Source organism: Podarcis tiliguerta (genome assembly GCF_965153285.1).
Source record: "Podarcis tiliguerta genome assembly, chromosome: 3".
Taxonomy (NCBI): domain Eukaryota; kingdom Metazoa; phylum Chordata; class Lepidosauria; order Squamata; family Lacertidae; genus Podarcis; species Podarcis tiliguerta.
In genome coordinates this window covers 104963518-104980532 of record NC_139536.1, presented here as the reverse complement: position 1 = coordinate 104980532, position 17015 = coordinate 104963518, and the positions used below count along the sequence as shown (strand labels likewise).

Below are 17015 nucleotides of genomic sequence, written 5' to 3'. Positions count from 1 at the left end.
TATTTATCTACTTGCACTTTGACGTGCTTTCAAACTGCTAGGTGGGCAGGAGCTGGGACCAAACAACGGGAGCTCACCCCGTCGCGGGGATTCGAATCGCCGACCTTCTGATCGGCAAGCCCTAGGCTCTGTGGTAGTGCCACCCACATCCCCTCCAGGCCACATCTATACCATACCTTTAAACCTCTATTATACCACTCTAACAAGTCATGGCATCCTCCAAAAGAATCATGGGAAGTGTAGTTTAATTCCATTCAAAGAGGGATTGATTGTGAAACTATTCTGAGAATTGTAGCTCTGCACGGGGGGGGGGGGGGGGGATAGGGTCTCCTAACAGCCCTCAGCACCTTTAACAAACTACACTTCCCAGGATTCTCAGGGGAGGAGCAAGCCATGTTATTTAAAAGTGGTTTAAGAGTTCTTTAAATCTATGGTGCTGATGTAGCCCCAGTCACCATCTCCCACGAGTTTGTGATGACGGTGAAACGCGGAAATGGACAGAAAAACGAATGCCCTGTGATCTCTGGTAATGCGTGGCAGTATTATAATTTTTAAAAACCCCGTAAACTGTGAAGTTCCTGTAACGTGTACACTCCTTGTGTTATAATAATTATAACCATGTACAGTATTCATTTAAGACCTTTATATGCTACTTAATAGTTCACATTTCTTTATTTCTTTCTTTATTTATTTTCAATGCAAAATCATAACAAAAATTACAAACATTGAATCCAAAATAATACTATACAAACAAACAAAACGGAACATACAAAAAAAAAGCAGAAAAAGGGAACAAAATGAAACTAAACAAAAACGAAAAAGCACACATTTGCAGAAAGAAAAAGAAAAACCATATCATTACGTACATTTACACATATTGACTTCCTTCCTTTGTTGTAAGACCTCAAAAAATTTACTCTTACTATATTGTTGTGTCTGGTTAGATTACTTACATCTTTGTCCTTTTTTTTTTTTTTTACATTAATAGTTCACATTTCTAAGTGGTGCACGCAAAAGCAATTTACAGAAAACCGAACAATGAAACCGTACAAATTCATCAAAAAACCAAACACCACCTTAACATGCCTACCGGAAGAAGAAAGTCATAGCCCTTGAAGTTCAGGACAAGAAGAGTGCTTGTCTAATCTCCATTGGGAGACAGTTCAACAGGCTTTTGGTCCACTACCATGAATGTGTGGCTTCTGAAAGCTGTGCATCTGAGCAACAGAGATTGCCTCAAAAATCTCAGCGATTGGCTGAGATATAAGGGATCGGGTAGTCCTTGAGACATCCTGGACGCACGGTTAGTTAGTGGTTCCCTAGATCAGGTGGATGGGAGGTTGCCTGCTCTTGATGGGGTTATGCTTCATCTAAAGAGTGGGTACTTAGCTTGAGGTTCCTTCTCGATCAATTGCTGTCTCTTGAAGGTTCAGGTCAGATTGCCTTCCATCCACTATGACAAGGCCCAGCTGAACTCCTATCTGGAGAGGGATAGCCTAACTTCGGTTGTCTATGCTCTGGTAACCTCTGTGTTAGATTACGACAGGAACATGGGTTAGGGCTTATGGGAGTTGTAGTCTGAGACATGGAGACGGCTACACACGTTTCCTAAACCAGGCGTATAAACCATAGCAAAGTCAGTCACCAGGTAACAGTCCCTGTGTAAGCACAGAATGCCGACTGACCACTGGGAGCCAGGAGGCAGTGGCGCTGGGAAACCAGTGAGGAATAGAAACAGGATGGCATAACCTGGCCCAAAAAGTAACCCTCTGTGTCCACATGCATTTTGTCGCAGGTCAATGTTTACCATGTTCCTCCTGACCTCAGCTGGTTTTAGCTTGGATGAACTAAATGAGGATCTCATTGCTGCTCAGCGAGGTTTTCGTGGTCTATAAGACCTCTGGCCCATTTGATTCCGTTCCATAAAGATCAGCCAGAGATTATGCCTGTGTGCCAAAGGGCAGAGGTAACCCATCATGGCCCAAGGTTTATTACAACCGGCAGCTTTCGGATCACTGCTAATGTTCTACTTATTTGCTCATCTTTCTTGTTCTGGTTCTAAGCACTGCTGGGACATTGCTGGCATTAGTAAGGATCCTTCATAGTTCGCCCAGGAAATAGGTTCATTTCAGCACTGGAGGAATTGACGGCAGCGTGAGCCTGGTAGATTGTAAACATCACTCATTTTGCCGGCAGCTTTGGATTTCATGCAGGTTTATACTATGCAGGGTTAAGTGGGTTGAACTTCCCGGGAAAAGGGTATCTGACCTGCTAGACTTTCTATGAATTCTTTCCTGGTCTTATTACCTTTTAAACGAGTGGATTCTATTGTGGTTGCCAGTTCTTGCACCTTAAATTGCTTGATGGCAAGAAGGTCCAGGAAAGGCTCGTTCATCATCCTGCCGAACGGAGAAGCTTCAAATTCCAGATTGTCTCTATAAAAGGGCCCTCAAGAGATGGCTTTTAAAGGTCTTCTCCAGCCCTACATCAGATTAACATCCCATGATTGTTGTGCAACCATGAGAAGTGGCAGCTTTAGAAATTCTGCCTTCTATGAAATCGTTTCTGTTTTACAATTTTGAATACTCATTTAAACATCCTTGAAATATCAAGGACTTCCTTTCTTCTCTTCCCGTGGTTTATTTTGCATATCATAAATCCCCGCATATTTTACAAAAACTAAACCATTCAGTATTCCATTATTACATCCATCAAAACCCATTTACACTGTTGAATTTATCTTAATGCTGCCAACATTTTCAAGTATACGCAATTTCCCCCATATATTCAATAAACATTTTCCAATCTTCTCTAAACGTATGTTCTTCTTGTTCTCTTATTCTATATGTTAGGTCCACAAGTTGTGCATATTTCGTCAGTTTCAGTCAGGCTTCCTCAAATTCGGCCCTCTACCTGTTTTTGGCCTACAACTCCCATGATCCCTAGCTAGCAGGACCACTGGTCAAGGATGATGGGAATTGTAGTCTCAAAACATCTGGAGGGCCGAGTTTGAGAAAGCCTGGCTTAAGTTGTCATTAGTTGGGACCTTGCTCATTTTCCATTTTTGGGCTAACAAAACATGGGCCGCAGTAGTGGCTTACATAAATAACCTTTTTTGACACCTGGGAATTTCCATCTGAATTATCCCCAACAGAAAGGAGTCTGGGTTTTCCCCCTGAAAAGTGCTTTTAAACATTTTTTTTCAATTCATTATGGATTATTTCCCAATACTCTTTTACCCTTTTACAGGTCCACCACAAATGAAAGAACAATCCCTCAACATTGTAATTATAACTTCCGATGCAGCTTGAAGATGCTGCACATAGCAAGCCAAGTCTGTCACAGACAGCTTGGTTGTCTTCCCCCCAAAATGCAGAGAGTCACTGGTAGCTCGGTTGGTTACAGCGTGGTGCTGATAATGCCAAGGTTGCAGGTTCGATCCCTGTATGGGACAGCAGCATGATCCTCAGGGTCCCTTCCAACTCCACAATTCTATGATTCTATGTAAAAGCAAAAGAGGTACAATTCTCCCTGCAACCACTAAAACCTGGGTTTAATGTGAAATCAGTGAAGCCGTACAGAATAGATGCCAAGTGAGATACTGCCTTATATCTGACACTTCCTGGGACATTAAAAATTGAGTGCAGGGTTGTTAAATTATGACTGCTACAGGCGTCATTTAAACTGCCAACTAAAAATTGAAATGGGGACTTAGGGTTTAGCATGAATGTGAATAAATAAGCAAAAAGTGGTTGTCAATGTGCAACTAGCTCTTCTAAGCACACTTACCTGCAGTAAAACTTCTGAGTAAACCTCGCTGGGATTGCAGGAATTCTGCTTTCTGACTTTCTGAGAGATAATGAAAGAAGTAAGGCAATAGGTCCCTATTCAAACACACTAACATGACACAGCTCTGATATCACTTGTGTTGCTTCTAATGGCCATTAGTGTTAATCTTGGTGACTGTTTCATCTGACCCCATTTTGCCAACGTCTCGTCACACTCTGGCGTGACCAAGAACTCAAACTCAACACGGAGTTGCCTGGCGCCCACCGCGTTTTATAAGGCTAAGGTTGCACATAGGGTACAGTCGAGGGCAAAAACCTGCTTCTTCCTTTAGTAACAGGAATCGCCAACGGGTGAGCTTCAATTCCCTGCCTCCACAGCTCAACCTTTGGACCAGGAGGGATGGGGGTGCTGTCTTGGTTGGGAGGAAGGAGATATAGGTCAAAGCAGTAGTCCCTTGCTCCTCTTGAGGCAATGGCAGAATGGCGATATTGGGGGTGGCAAAGGAAGACAATGGGGTGAATAGAGGAAAAACTGGGAGTTTGTACCTTTCTCTCTCCTCTGCTTGCCAAACAGGGGTGCCAACTGGAATAAAATATTGGGGGATCCCAGGTTAGCCCTACCCCATATAATAGGTCACAAGACATGGTGCACACACACCATTTGAATGGCAATGCCCATCAAATGTGGGGTGGGGCAGCCCCCTCAAATACTTCATTGGGGGTCCAAAGTGACCTCGGCCCCTCGGAGCTGCCTCCTCTGCCACCAAACTTGACTGGTTTTCAACTAGCAAACGATAACAATAGGTTGCCATTTGGGCACAGACCTGAGGCCACATTCCTAAGACAAGTCCAGAAGTGAAATCGGGTGTGGTTATGAAAGTGAATTTGGGGCTGCAGTCTGAAACCAGTTTAGGATGGGATAGCCAGCAAGGTGCCCTGGAGATATTGCTGGACTTAGCTCTCATCAGCCACAGAATGGCTGGTAGAATGGGAGTTGCCATCCACTTTCACCTGGAGGGCAGGTGGCTAATGCATAGATTTTAATTGTACCCTAGACCAGGTAAGTAATGGGCATTTTAATTTCAGAAGGCCCTTACACTCAGCCTGCCTGCAGCCCTTTCCCGTATTTGAAGTGCCTCACATTTCATTTATCCTTATGTGAACTTGAGAGCCTCGGTGGATCATATTTCATAACATTGGCTAATGAGATGCTATTATTATTATTATTATTATTATTATTATTATTATTATTATTATTTTCCATTTTATACATTTCAATAATTTTACAATCATTTTAACATTTTAGAACTCGACTTCCTTCCTCCTCTTTCTGCGGTTCCTTAAATTTATTTTTAATATTTTCTGCATATCCTAATTAACTTAATTTACTCATTTGTTCATCTACTTTAAAACTGCAGCTTCTTACAATAATCCTGCCAATGTTCTGATCTGTTTACAGTTTATTTGTAAATATTCAATAAACCATTTCCATTCTTTTATAAAAAGTTTATCTTGATTTCACATTTTTCCAGTAAGTTTCACCATTTCTGCATATTCCATAAGTTTTTGTATCCATTCCTCTTTTGCTGGGATTTCTTCCTCTTTCCATTTTTGGGGAGGTAGCATTCTTGCTGCTGTAGTCGCATATTCATGGAAATGACGCTCGATTCCTATGACGCAGCTGTAAATTAATGTTACAAACCAGGTCAATATGAGCTTTGGCAATCAGGAAATTGGCCTGAACCCCTCAAAACCAGTATTCCAGGTTATGATGTCCATCCAATTTAAATGTTCAAAATAGGTCTCAGCTTCCAGTCTCTCTCCCCTTCAGGTCTTGCATGTCTTCATCTTCATAGAATCATAGAATCATAGAGTTGGAAGAGACCACAAGGGCCATCGAGACCAACCCCCTGCCAAGCAGGAAACACCATCAGAGCACTCCTGACATATGGTTGTCAAGCCTCTGCTTAAAGACCTCCAAAGAAGGAGACTCCACCACACTCCTTGGCAGCAAATTCCACTGTCGAACAGCTCTTACTGTCAGGAAGTTCTTCCTAATGTTTCTTGTAGTTTGGATCCATTGCTCCGTGTCTGCTTCTCTGGAGCAGCAGAAAACAACCTTTCTCCCTCCTCTATGTGACATCCTTTTATATATTTGAACATGGCTGTCATATCACCCCTTAACCTCCTCTTCTCCAGGCTAAACATGCCCAGCTCCCTTAGCCGTTCCTCATAAGGCATCGTTTCCAGGCCTTTGACCATTTTGGTTACCCTCCTCTGGACACGTTCCAGTTTGTCAGTGTCCTTCTTGAACTGTGGTGCCCAGAACTGGACACAGTACTCCAGGTGAGGTCTGAGCAGAGCAGAATACAGTGGCACTATTACTTTGGATAGATAACGCTCATATTAAGAGGATTTAGATTTTAGAACAGGTTGCATGGGTCATCGGCCAATAGGGCATGATGCAGTATTTTGAACGCAAAAGGTTCACCCGAGGTTTTCTTGTTCCCAAATCAGAGATGTCGTAGAGGTTCAGGATGTGAAAGGAATCAAGCTCAGACTTATGAGAGAGAGAGAGAGAGAGAGAGAGACAGAAAGTCTGCACTCTGAAAATCAGGTGCCATAAAAAAGTCTTCTGTGCGCTAGGGAAATGTGTAATTTCCTTTGCAGGTTCTGTGAGTCATTTGGGTTATAGCTGTAACCTGGCTCTGTGAATATCATGATAACTTCAGACACATATACACATTAGGCTGTTTTTCTTCTTTTTCATCATATAGTATCAAGTTGACTCAGGTTCCTGGGGCTGTGCCAGAGAATGGAGGTAAGCAGCAATAGACAAATTTGCACGTTGAGGTCCCCAAGCCACCCCAATAAAACACAGTTCACCCAGAATTTTTGTTTAAGGTTTTTGGCATAATTTTGGCCACAACTTTATTAAAATACAAAAAATGTGAGTGGTTGCTTAGGCATTGGTTGCGACTATCTGTCTCCTCCCGGGGGACAGCCTGACATTCGCACGCCTGCGAAAGTCAGAAAGGGAAAACATTTTGGGGAGAAAGATGGAGCTGGGAACCATGCCCTCCCCTCTCCCCAAATGCTCCCAGGGGCTCTTGCGTGGCCCTAGCCCCTTGACAGGGGTTCAGACAAAAGCATGGTGAGCCCCTGGATTCCTTTAATGGAATACCCTTGCAGCAGCAGCAGCATTGGAGGGGCAGGCACAGCCAATCCATGCCCCTCCACCAACCAATTCATAAAACCAATGCCTAACCGCAACCTTACAAATCATCTGTAACCTGAAGCATATGTAAGCCGAGGCAGTGGCGTAGCGTGGGGGTGCAGGGGGGAGGCCTGGCCGCACCGGGCACAACATCTGGGGGAGGGCGCGCTCGCACTCACAACTCTCTGCCCCTACCTGGCTCACTCACTCTCTCTCACTGCAGTGCTGGCTGTGCGAATCCGATCCGAGCCGCCGGGTCGCCGCCCACTGTGGAGGGGAGGGTGCCAGGCGTGCGGTGCGGAGAGAGAGCGAGGGACTATCTGGGGGAGGGACAGTGCAGTGGGGGGGGGGGCGCAAATTACTTGCCTTGCCCCAGGTTAGGGGGCACAAATTACTTGCCTTGCCCCGGGTGCTGACAACCCACGCTACGCCACTGAGCTGAGGTACCACTGTAAAGAAAGGAGATCCTGACTAAACATCAGGAAGAACTTTCTGATGTAAGAACTGTTCAACTGTGGAACCGATTCCCTCAGAAAGTGATGGACTCTCCTTCCTTGGAGGCTTTTAAGCAGAAGCTGGACGGCCATCTGTCATGGATGCTTTAGTTGAGATTCCTGCATTGCAAGGGTTGGACTAGATGACTCTTGGGGTCCCTTCCAACTCTACAATTCTATGATTCTATGATAGTATGTTTGTGTGGCTAATTCTTCAATCCGAGTTCAGGGGTTTGGAATTATTCTGTTATGCAGATCAAGAGTACAATACATTTTTAGAAAAAAAATATTTTATTTGCTGTGTACAGGTACGTCACTGATATCCATTGTAGGTAAGTAATGCAAAGGAGCATACAGAGGTAAACAATGCAAAAAAAATGGTAATCCAACACCTATAAGAAGAAAATAACTAGTAACAAATATGAAAAACAGCCAGATTTGAGAATTACAGAAACACTGTATTTGTTGTCATCTTTTTCTGTTAGTCACAGTCCCAAAGAAAAGTCTTGCAGCCCAAGTAATTCTTCAGCTAAGAGTAAATTTTATCATTGAGAACCAGGCTGCTGTTTTAGTATTTGCCGATAAAGATAAATCCCTCTCTTCAACTATATCTCACGGACAATTTTCATTTCAATTTGGCAGCTGTCAGCTTAGTACCAATAAAATAACTTCTGGAGAAACCATGTAATTGGCTCAAATGAAGCCAATTTCTGGGATCCAGCAATCAGTTTGGAAGAGTGTGACTGAAATCGCTCATATAAGCATATCCTTGGGAGCCTAACCTCTGGCATATGCATTAATTTAAGCCAGTAGCCAGCACAAATAGGATCCTTTTTCTGCTGGAGGCATTTCAGTCCAAGTTCTTAATACAACTGAAGGTGTGATCCCGGCGAGTCTCCAAAATAGCATTTAGCATTTTGTTCCCGAAGCACTTCCTGATCGCTTTCTCCCTGGAACTCCAAAGCTCAAGGATATAGCTTTTTTCCTACAACAAACTTGGAACCCCCAAAATTTTGGACCACAAGCCCCATTCATCCAGTGGCTATGCTAGCTATGTTTTTGGCCTCAGCACTGAGCAATTGCAAATGCTGCGTTTTTAATTTCCTAGATCTCCTTTATTGCAACAAATATTTCCTATATATGCACCTAGTACTTTACAGTTATGGGGACTTTTTTGTGGTTCAGGATGCAAAGGCACAGACATGTTAGTATATGTTAAAGGGTTCCTTTCCGAGCACAATTCTAAGTGTTGGTGCTGACCTTTAAAGCCCTAAACGGCCTCGGTCCAGTATACCTGAAGGAGTGTCTCCACCCCCATCGTTCTACGCAGACACTGAGATCTAGCGCCGAGGGCATTCTGGCGGTTCCCTCATTGTGAGAAGTAAGGTTACAGGGAACCAGGCAGAGGGCTTTCTTGGTAGTGGTGCCTGCACTGTGGAACAACTATTTGACTTTTAGAAGACATCTGAAGGCAACCCTGTATTAGGAAATTTTTGGATGTCTAATGTTTTACCATTTTTTATGTGCTGCAAGCCACCCAGAGTGGCAGGAGAAACCCAGCCAGATGGGCGGGGTATAAATAATAAATTATTATTATATAGTCGTCTATGTCAGATTTTATGTGGTGATTTCCTTTGAGGAGTCAGATTCCCCATCCCCTCCATGCCCATTCTTTATGCTCATGGTTTGCAACGCCTCTCTTCTCATTAGTGACAAGTGTTTCAACTGTTTGATTAGAATCATAGAATCATAGAGTTGGAAGAGACCACAAGGGCCATCGAGTCCAACCCCCTGCCAAGCAGGAAACACTATCAGAGCACTCCTGACATATGGTTGTCAAGCCTCTGCTTAAAGACCTCCAAAGAAGGAGACTCCACCACACTCCTTGGCAGCAAATTCCACTGTCGAACAGCTTTTACTGTCAGGAAGTTCTTCCTAATGTTTAGGTGGAATCTTCTTTCTTGTAGTTTGGATCCATTGCTCTGTCTCCGCTTCTCTGGAGCAGCAGAAAACAACCTTTCTCCCTCCTCTATGTGACATCCTTTTATATATTTGAACATGGCTATCATATCACCCCTTAACCTCCTCTTCTCCAGGCTAAACATGCCCAGCTCCCTTAGCCGTTCCTCATAAGGCATCGTTTCCAGGCCTTTGACCATTTTGGTTGCCCTCCTCTGGATTCAGCACCAAAACATAGTGATCTCTACTACCTCTCTGCTGGGCACATAAAAGAATATTGTTACTACCTTGCCCACCGCTGAAAAAGACACGTTTTGTGCCATCAATAACCTTGGGAAACAGAGCTGGATTTTATGCACAACGTGTCAAAGAAATTCAGTTACGAGCTCTGTGATGCTCATAGCAAGTACCATTCAGCACGTCCTTCAGAGTTTCGGTTTTTGAATATACCAAACTGTAGGAGACATTTTTGACATCTTGTGCTATTTGAAAAAAGAAGATGTCTCCTAAACTCTACTCCCTTGTGAGAGTTTTGCCACACCACAGCCATAAGAAAAGGACTTGCCATCCTCATATGAGGCAGGTGCTGCATGTGTCATGTTTTAGGCTCTACAGTTTAGAGTGAACTGAATGAATGAATGAATGAATGAATTGTACCCCACCCATCTGGCTGGGTTTCCCCAGCCACTCTGGGTGGCTCACAATAGAATATTAAAAACATGATAAGACATCAAACATTTAAAACTTCCCTAAACAGGGCTGTCTTCAGATGTTTTCTAAAAGTCAGGTAGTTGTTTATTTCCTTGACATCTGATGGGAGGGCGTTCCACAAGGTGGGCGCCACTACCAAGAAGGCCCTCTGCCTGGTTCCCTATAACCTCACTTCTCACAGGGAGGGAACAGCCAGAAGGCCCTTGGCGCTGGACCTCAGTGTCGTGGCTGAATGGTGGGAGTGGAGACGCTCCTTCAGGTATACTGGGCCGAGGCTGTTTAGGGCTTTAAAGGTCAGCACCAACACTTTGAATTGTGTTTGAAAATGTACTGAGAGCCAATGTAGGTCTTTCAGGACTGGAGTTATATGGTTTCGGCAGCCACTCCCAGTCACCAGTCTAGCTGCCGCATTCTGGATTAGTTGTAGTTTCTGGGTCACCTTCAAAGGTAGAACCACGTAGAGCACGTTGCAGTAGTCCAAGCGGGAGATAACTAGAGCATGCATCACTCTGGCGAGACAGTCTGCAGGCAGGTAGGGTCTTAGCCTGCATACCAGATGGAGCTGGAAGACAGCTGCCCTGGACACAGAACTGACCTGTGCCTCCATGCACAGTTGTGAGTCCAAAATGACTCCCAGGCCGTGCACCTGGTCCTTCAGTGGCACAGCTACTCCATTCAGAACCAGAGAGTCCCCCACACCTGCCCGACCCCTGTCCCCCAAAGCAGTACTTCTGTCTTGTCAGGATTCAACCTCAATCGGTTAGCCGCCATCCATCCTCCAACTGCCTCCAGGCACTCACACAGGATCTTCACCACCTTCACTGGTTCTGATTTAAAAGAGAGGTAGAGCTGGGTATCATCCGCATACTGATGAACACCCAGCCCAAACCCCCTGATGATCTCTCCCGTTTGGCACATCACCCTTTCCTTCCTGCGAAAGCTTCCACAATTCATTTGACTTTCTAATTACGGATCCTGATTTCCCCATTTGTTCAATATGTAGTTAAGGGGAGCAGGGACCACCAGTTAAATCCCTTCCAATTAGTTCCTCCCCGCAAGTGCAAGGTGGTGGCTGCGGCAATGGAGGCAAAATTCCCATCCCGCGCAGGGCGATGAAAACTTTTGCCGGAGTTCAATCACACTTGGTAATTACAGAAATTAGCTTTCAAGTTTAGATCACTCGGCTGTGCAAATGGGCTCCTCGGGTGGAATGTGCTGCTCTGAAATGCACGTCAGTCAACCATGAAGCTGGATAAGGCACTATCATTATATTTGACACCGTCACATTCATTCGAGTGAAGGGGATCGGTTTCAGCAGAAGAGCGAGATAAAAGTGGCCCCAGGGCACTTAGGGAGGCCTCTTGAACTAAAAAGGAAGCCTTGCTCATCATGTTCCTCATGAAAGCACACCTTGACATACAGTAGCTTTAACTCCTTGTAAAGGGATTAGATGCATGGCTGGCATTTACTTCTCCGCTAGGATCTGCACCACAGGCAGAAAATCCTAACTGTGCCTGTTGGGTGTTTGCCTCTCATAATAAAGGCCTACTGGGCCCTGCCAGGGGAAAAACAACAACAACATGGCGGCTTCATCCAATTCAGAACATAAGAGTCTTGATCCAACATCCACTTCTCTCAAAAGCCAACCAAAAGCCTGTGGGGACCCCAGACCCTCCAAGTGCCCCTATTTTCCAGAACAGTCCCAGATTGGGATGACCTTTGCCTTTTTCATCTTTAGCTTTTAGGATAAGTCAGCGCCCTCTCACAAATCAGGCAAAAGAAAAACCCTCTGTCCGACCTGCAGTTGCTATTTAAGATTCCACTTCCCCACTCCCAGGTCATAGGAACATTTAGCATCTTCAGAGTTGACCGAGGGAAAACCCGTATCAACCTATATTGTCAGTGTCGCATTTACGTATAAGCTAAACAAGCTATAGCTTAGGGCCCCAACCTCTTGGGGGCCCCCCAAAAAATTTAAAGAAAAAAACTGGATGTACATTTCCAAAATATAAGATAAAAAACAAATGAAATAAAACCTACATACAGAGACAGTGTTTTGTGTTGTGTAGGCTCCTATGATGTAAGTAATGGGCCCCGCCTGCTAGCCTGCTGCCTAAAATATGACTGGTTTGCTCATTTCTATATAAAGTGGCACCTCGGGTTACATACGCTTCAGGTTACAGACTCCGCTAACCCAGAAATAGTACTTCGGGTTAAGAACTTTGCTTCAGGATGAGAACAGAAATTGTCCTCTGGTGGCGCGGCGGCAGCAGGAGGCCCCATTAGTTAAAGTGGTGCTTCAGGTTAAGAACAGTTTCAGGTTAAGAACAGACTTCCGGAACGAATTAAGTACTTAACCCAAGGTACCACTGTAATTTGAATCCATTGTTTTGGGTTCTACCCTCTAGAGCAGGAGAAAACAAGCTTGCGCCATCTTCCATGTGACAGTCCTTTAGATATTGAAGGTGGCTATCATATTTCCTCTCATTCTCCTCTTTTCCAGGATAAACATACCTCATAACTGACTTACAAGAATTGGTTTCCAGACCCTTATTCATCTAGGTTGCCTTCCTCTGCACACATTCTTCTTAGATTTTGTCAACATTCTTCTTAGATTGTGATGCCCAGAACTGGACACAGTATTCCAGGTGTGGTCTGACCAAGACAGAATAGGTAGAGTGGGACTATTACTTCCCTTGACCTGGACATTATACAGTGGTGCCCCGCAAGACGAATGCCTCGCAAGATGGAAAACCCACAAGACGAAAGGGTTTTCCGTTTTCAGAGGCGCTTCGCAAGACGAATTTCCCTATGGGCTTGCTTCGCAAGACGAAAATTGACAAAATTTTTTGAGGGGTTTTTCCGCTCCAAAACCCCTTTTTCTGAAGCGCTAAGCTGCTAAAAGCATTTTAGCAGCTAAACCGCTAATCCCTTAAGCCTTTAATAGGCGTTAATAGCCCTTAAACTGCCAATAGGGCTAATAGCGCTAATCCGCTAATGGGCTTGCTTCGCAAGACGAAAAAACCGCAAGACGAAAAGACTCGCGGAACGGATTCTTTTCGTCTTGCGAGGCACCACTGTACTTCTGTTGATGCAGCCTAGAATAGCATTAACTTTTTTTTTGCTGCTACATCACACTGTGGACTCACGTTAAGCTCATGGTCTACTGAGACCCCATGATCCTATTCACAGGTACTATTAGCAAACCAGGCATCCCCCATCTTATATTTGTGCAGTTGGTTCTTCCTGTCAAAGTGCAGAAGCTTGCATCTGTCTCTCATTTTGTTAGTTTGGGCCCAGTTCTCCAATATGTTAAGGTCATACTGAATCCCGATTCTGCTGATGAAAACATGGATGGTTAAGAAGCTATTTCTGACAGCCTTCTTGGTGGGTGGGATGTGGTAGTCAATTCACTGGTCCCAGCCAGGGTCTACTTGGAGAGAATTTTGAGCTTGGTTAAGATTTTGACAAATGGCTTCTGCTGTATTTGATATGGTAACATGATTTGCAACACAGGTCATTGCGTTTGTGGTGAGGAGGTAACAAAAATATTCTGCACTATATGTCCTGCTAGTCCATTTCTGGAAAATGTATGGAATAGTTTTCCCCCTCTGTTTATTAGAGGATAAGAAACAGGGGGGTCTAGTTAACGAAAAATGGAATTTTTGCTTGCTAGGACTAATATGGAAAGTGTGGTCACCCTTGTCTTGGCTGCTACAAGACAGCAATAAAATTATTTTGTGACATAGGTAGCAGATTGCAAGTAGGATAATGTATCATTAAAAGCTAGATACTTTATGTATTTTCATATTTTAAGCTGCTGTCATTATGCTATATTTACATTTGAACGGAGCTTTCAATATATGCAACTCCTACCAGACTTGCATTTAAGATAATTCCACTGAAAACAATGGGATTGCTTATAAGCTGCCCAGAGTGGCTGGGGAAACTCAGCAGGATGGGCAGGGTATAAATAATAATAATAAAGATATTCTTATTACTTGTGAATAAACATGCACATGACTGCACTATACTGACCTGACATTTCTTGATCCTCTCAGTGATGCTTCTGACCCAATCCAGACCATCTTTGACTTGAAATACCTGAAATTGAAATCTTTGACTTGAAATACGAAATACGAAATTGATGAAATACCCAGCAGTGCCTGTGAAGAGTGTCACAGTTGCTTCAGTGAAAAAGGGAACGTGCTTCAGATGGAAGTAGGATAAGGAAAGTTGCTTAAATTTTGTTATCCCTATTGTGTGATGCATCTTGTTTATTTTCCTCTCTTGTTTTCGTTCAAAATTAAAATCACAAAAATTTAAATTTAATAAAATGCTGGAAAAGAAATCTGGAAGTTGTTGCAGCAGCCACAGCAGCACCGTAACACCATGAGATTAGAAATTACAGTGGTACCTCTGATTAAGTACTTAATTCGTTTCGGAGGTTAGTTCTTAACCTGAAACTGTTCTTAATCTGAAGCACCACTTTAGCTAATGGGGCCTTCTGCTGCCGCCGCACCGCCGGAGCACAATTTCTGTTTTCATCCTGAAGCAAAGTTCTTAACCTGAAGCACTATTTCTGGGTTAGCGGAGTCTGTGACCCGAAGCGTATGTAACCTGAGGTACCACTGTATTGAGTTTCACCAAATAAACATACAATTTCTTATTCACTGCCCAAAATAAGATGCTAAACTCTAATTTTACCAGTGCTTTTTTTCGGGGGGGGGGGGGGTACTCAGCACCGGCCACTTTTTTTTATTTCTCTAGAAGAAAAGCACTGGTTAAAAGTGTGGCACTTACTTTAACAACTTCATGGTGAGTACCGGAACCGTTTTTTCTAGAAGAAAAACACTGAATATTACACTTTTGTTCAGCTTGCAGGATGTTGTCAAGCAAAAATTCGTACATGCAGCTACACCAAGCTTATATCTTCTTCCACCAGTTTGGGTGTGAAATTTAGGTTGCAATTCAGTGTTGCGCCATTACAAATGTTCTGCGCAAGCATATCAACTTGCCAGATGGAACAATCTCTCCTTGCACAGGACTTCTGCTGACAGAGTTCGTTAGGCGAATCCCCCTCATATATCCCAGAATGGCAGCTAATTTCATCGCTGCCCTTCCTTCCTTCCTTCCGTTCCATCTATCTTATATAGACTTATTCCTCTGTCTTCCCCCAGCAACCTCACATCTATTCCGAATCTGAAGCTGCTCCTGCCACAAAGGTGAGTGAGAAGGAAAAGCTACGCTTGCTCAATTTCTGCAAATCAAATTGCTGGTAACGGCACACAAACTAATCCAATTACTTTCCCCCGACCCTGTCCCATTGCTGGCCAGCTTAGCAACTCTTATGACCAATGTTTTTATTTCATATTTTGGAATTGCAGGGTTCAGTTGGCCTGTGGTAGGTGGAAGGAGTAAATAGCTAGATCATCTGGCTCTCTTTGATTGTGCCTAAGCCTACGTTGTAGTTGGGGGGGGGGGTTTGCAAGAGTTCATCAACCTTGTTTAGACCCTTCTGTTTGCAATTCAAATCTGTCGCTTCCTTCCCACCTCCTTCCAGGATATTTATTGGTAGCACGTGCTGAGGAATCTGTGCATTTGATATGCTAATGGGCACAAGGCTAGGTAGGACTCAGATGGTGGGCTAAGGGGTCCATCCCTTCGGCAGAAGTTCTGGAGACCCATCTGTTCTGTTTTGTGAGCCCACAATGAAGCCCGTTGCAAGAAATGGCGGAGGGCTCTGATTTTGGATGACTGCATGCATGCTATTAACCTTCAACAAGTGCAATCCTGCAGAGAGCAGCTTGTACGATGGGAATGGCCTTTGTTGTTGTTGCTAGATAATGAGCCTGAACACACACACACACACACACACACACACCCCACTTCAAAAGAGGGAGAACTCCCCTCCCCTCCTGGTCTCCTAACCTTGTGGCTGATCAATAGCGGATCCCTCGCCACAAAAGCCTGCATTCTTTTATTCTCAAATTAGAGCAGCTGCTGCAGCACCAGCTCAGCTCATTGGAAACCTATTAGATTTGGAAGGGCTTAATCCACTTTGAAAACACCAGCGCTTCTGAATCTCTCTCACACAGAGATTAAGAGGCAAGACACTGAGCGCTTGCCGGGCTTTTCAATAAGGTAACCTGCATCGTTGACACCGGACGAGGTGATGATAACTTGGTTCTGGGTGGTACACAGTGATCCATGCGACGGTCACCTCCAGGCTTGATTATTGTAACTTGCTCTATGCAGGGCTGCCCTTGAAGCTGACCCAGAAACTCCAGTGGGTGCAGAACGCCGCGGCGAGGCTCCATACGGGGTCCTTGCCATGGGATCACATTCATCCAGTGCTTTACCAGCTGCACTGGCTCAGGTTTTAGGTGCTGGTTTTGACCTTTAAAGTCCTATGCGGCCTAGGACCCTCATACCTATGGGACCGCCTCTCTTGGTATGCCCCGCAGAGGACCTTAAGGTCCACAAAAAAAAAAAAAACCCACTTTGGAGGTCCCAAGCAGCAAGGTGGTTAGATTGAACTCAACTAGGGCCAGCGCCTTTTCAGTACTGGCCCCGACTTGGTGGAACGCTCTGTCACAAGAGACTAGGGCCCTGCGGGACTTGACATCTTTCCGCAGGGCCTGCAAGACAGAGCTGTTCCGCCTGGCCTTTGGTTTGGACTCAGTCTGACCCTTATGTTTCCCTCCCCTTATGGTTTTGATTTATGGGCTACTATTAAAATGAGGCTGCATTTTAAATTGTATTTTAATAAACACAGTTATTTCCCATACATTCAATAAAAAATTTCTAATCTTCTCTAAACATATGTTCTTCTTGTTCTCTTAT

At 44.2% G+C, this 17015-nt stretch overlaps 1 long non-coding RNA gene across 4 annotated transcripts; it reads right to left on the bottom strand.

Moving 5' to 3' along the window:
- Positions 1-534: 534 nt before the first annotated feature.
- Positions 535-12743, bottom strand: LOC310673577. Of its 4 annotated transcripts, XR_014509129.1 has the most exons (5): positions 12684-12738; positions 3790-3834; positions 2308-2482; positions 981-1481; positions 535-652 (listed from the first exon to the last, which is right to left on the bottom strand). It is a non-coding gene; the product is annotated as an uncharacterized lncRNA (long non-coding RNA). The 4 variants fall into 4 exon arrangements; XR_014509128.1 differs by lacking the exon at positions 2308-2482 and having other exon boundaries at positions 12684-12743; XR_014509131.1 differs by lacking the exon at positions 12684-12738 and having other exon boundaries at positions 3790-3847.
- Positions 12744-17015: the final 4272 nt, after the last annotated feature.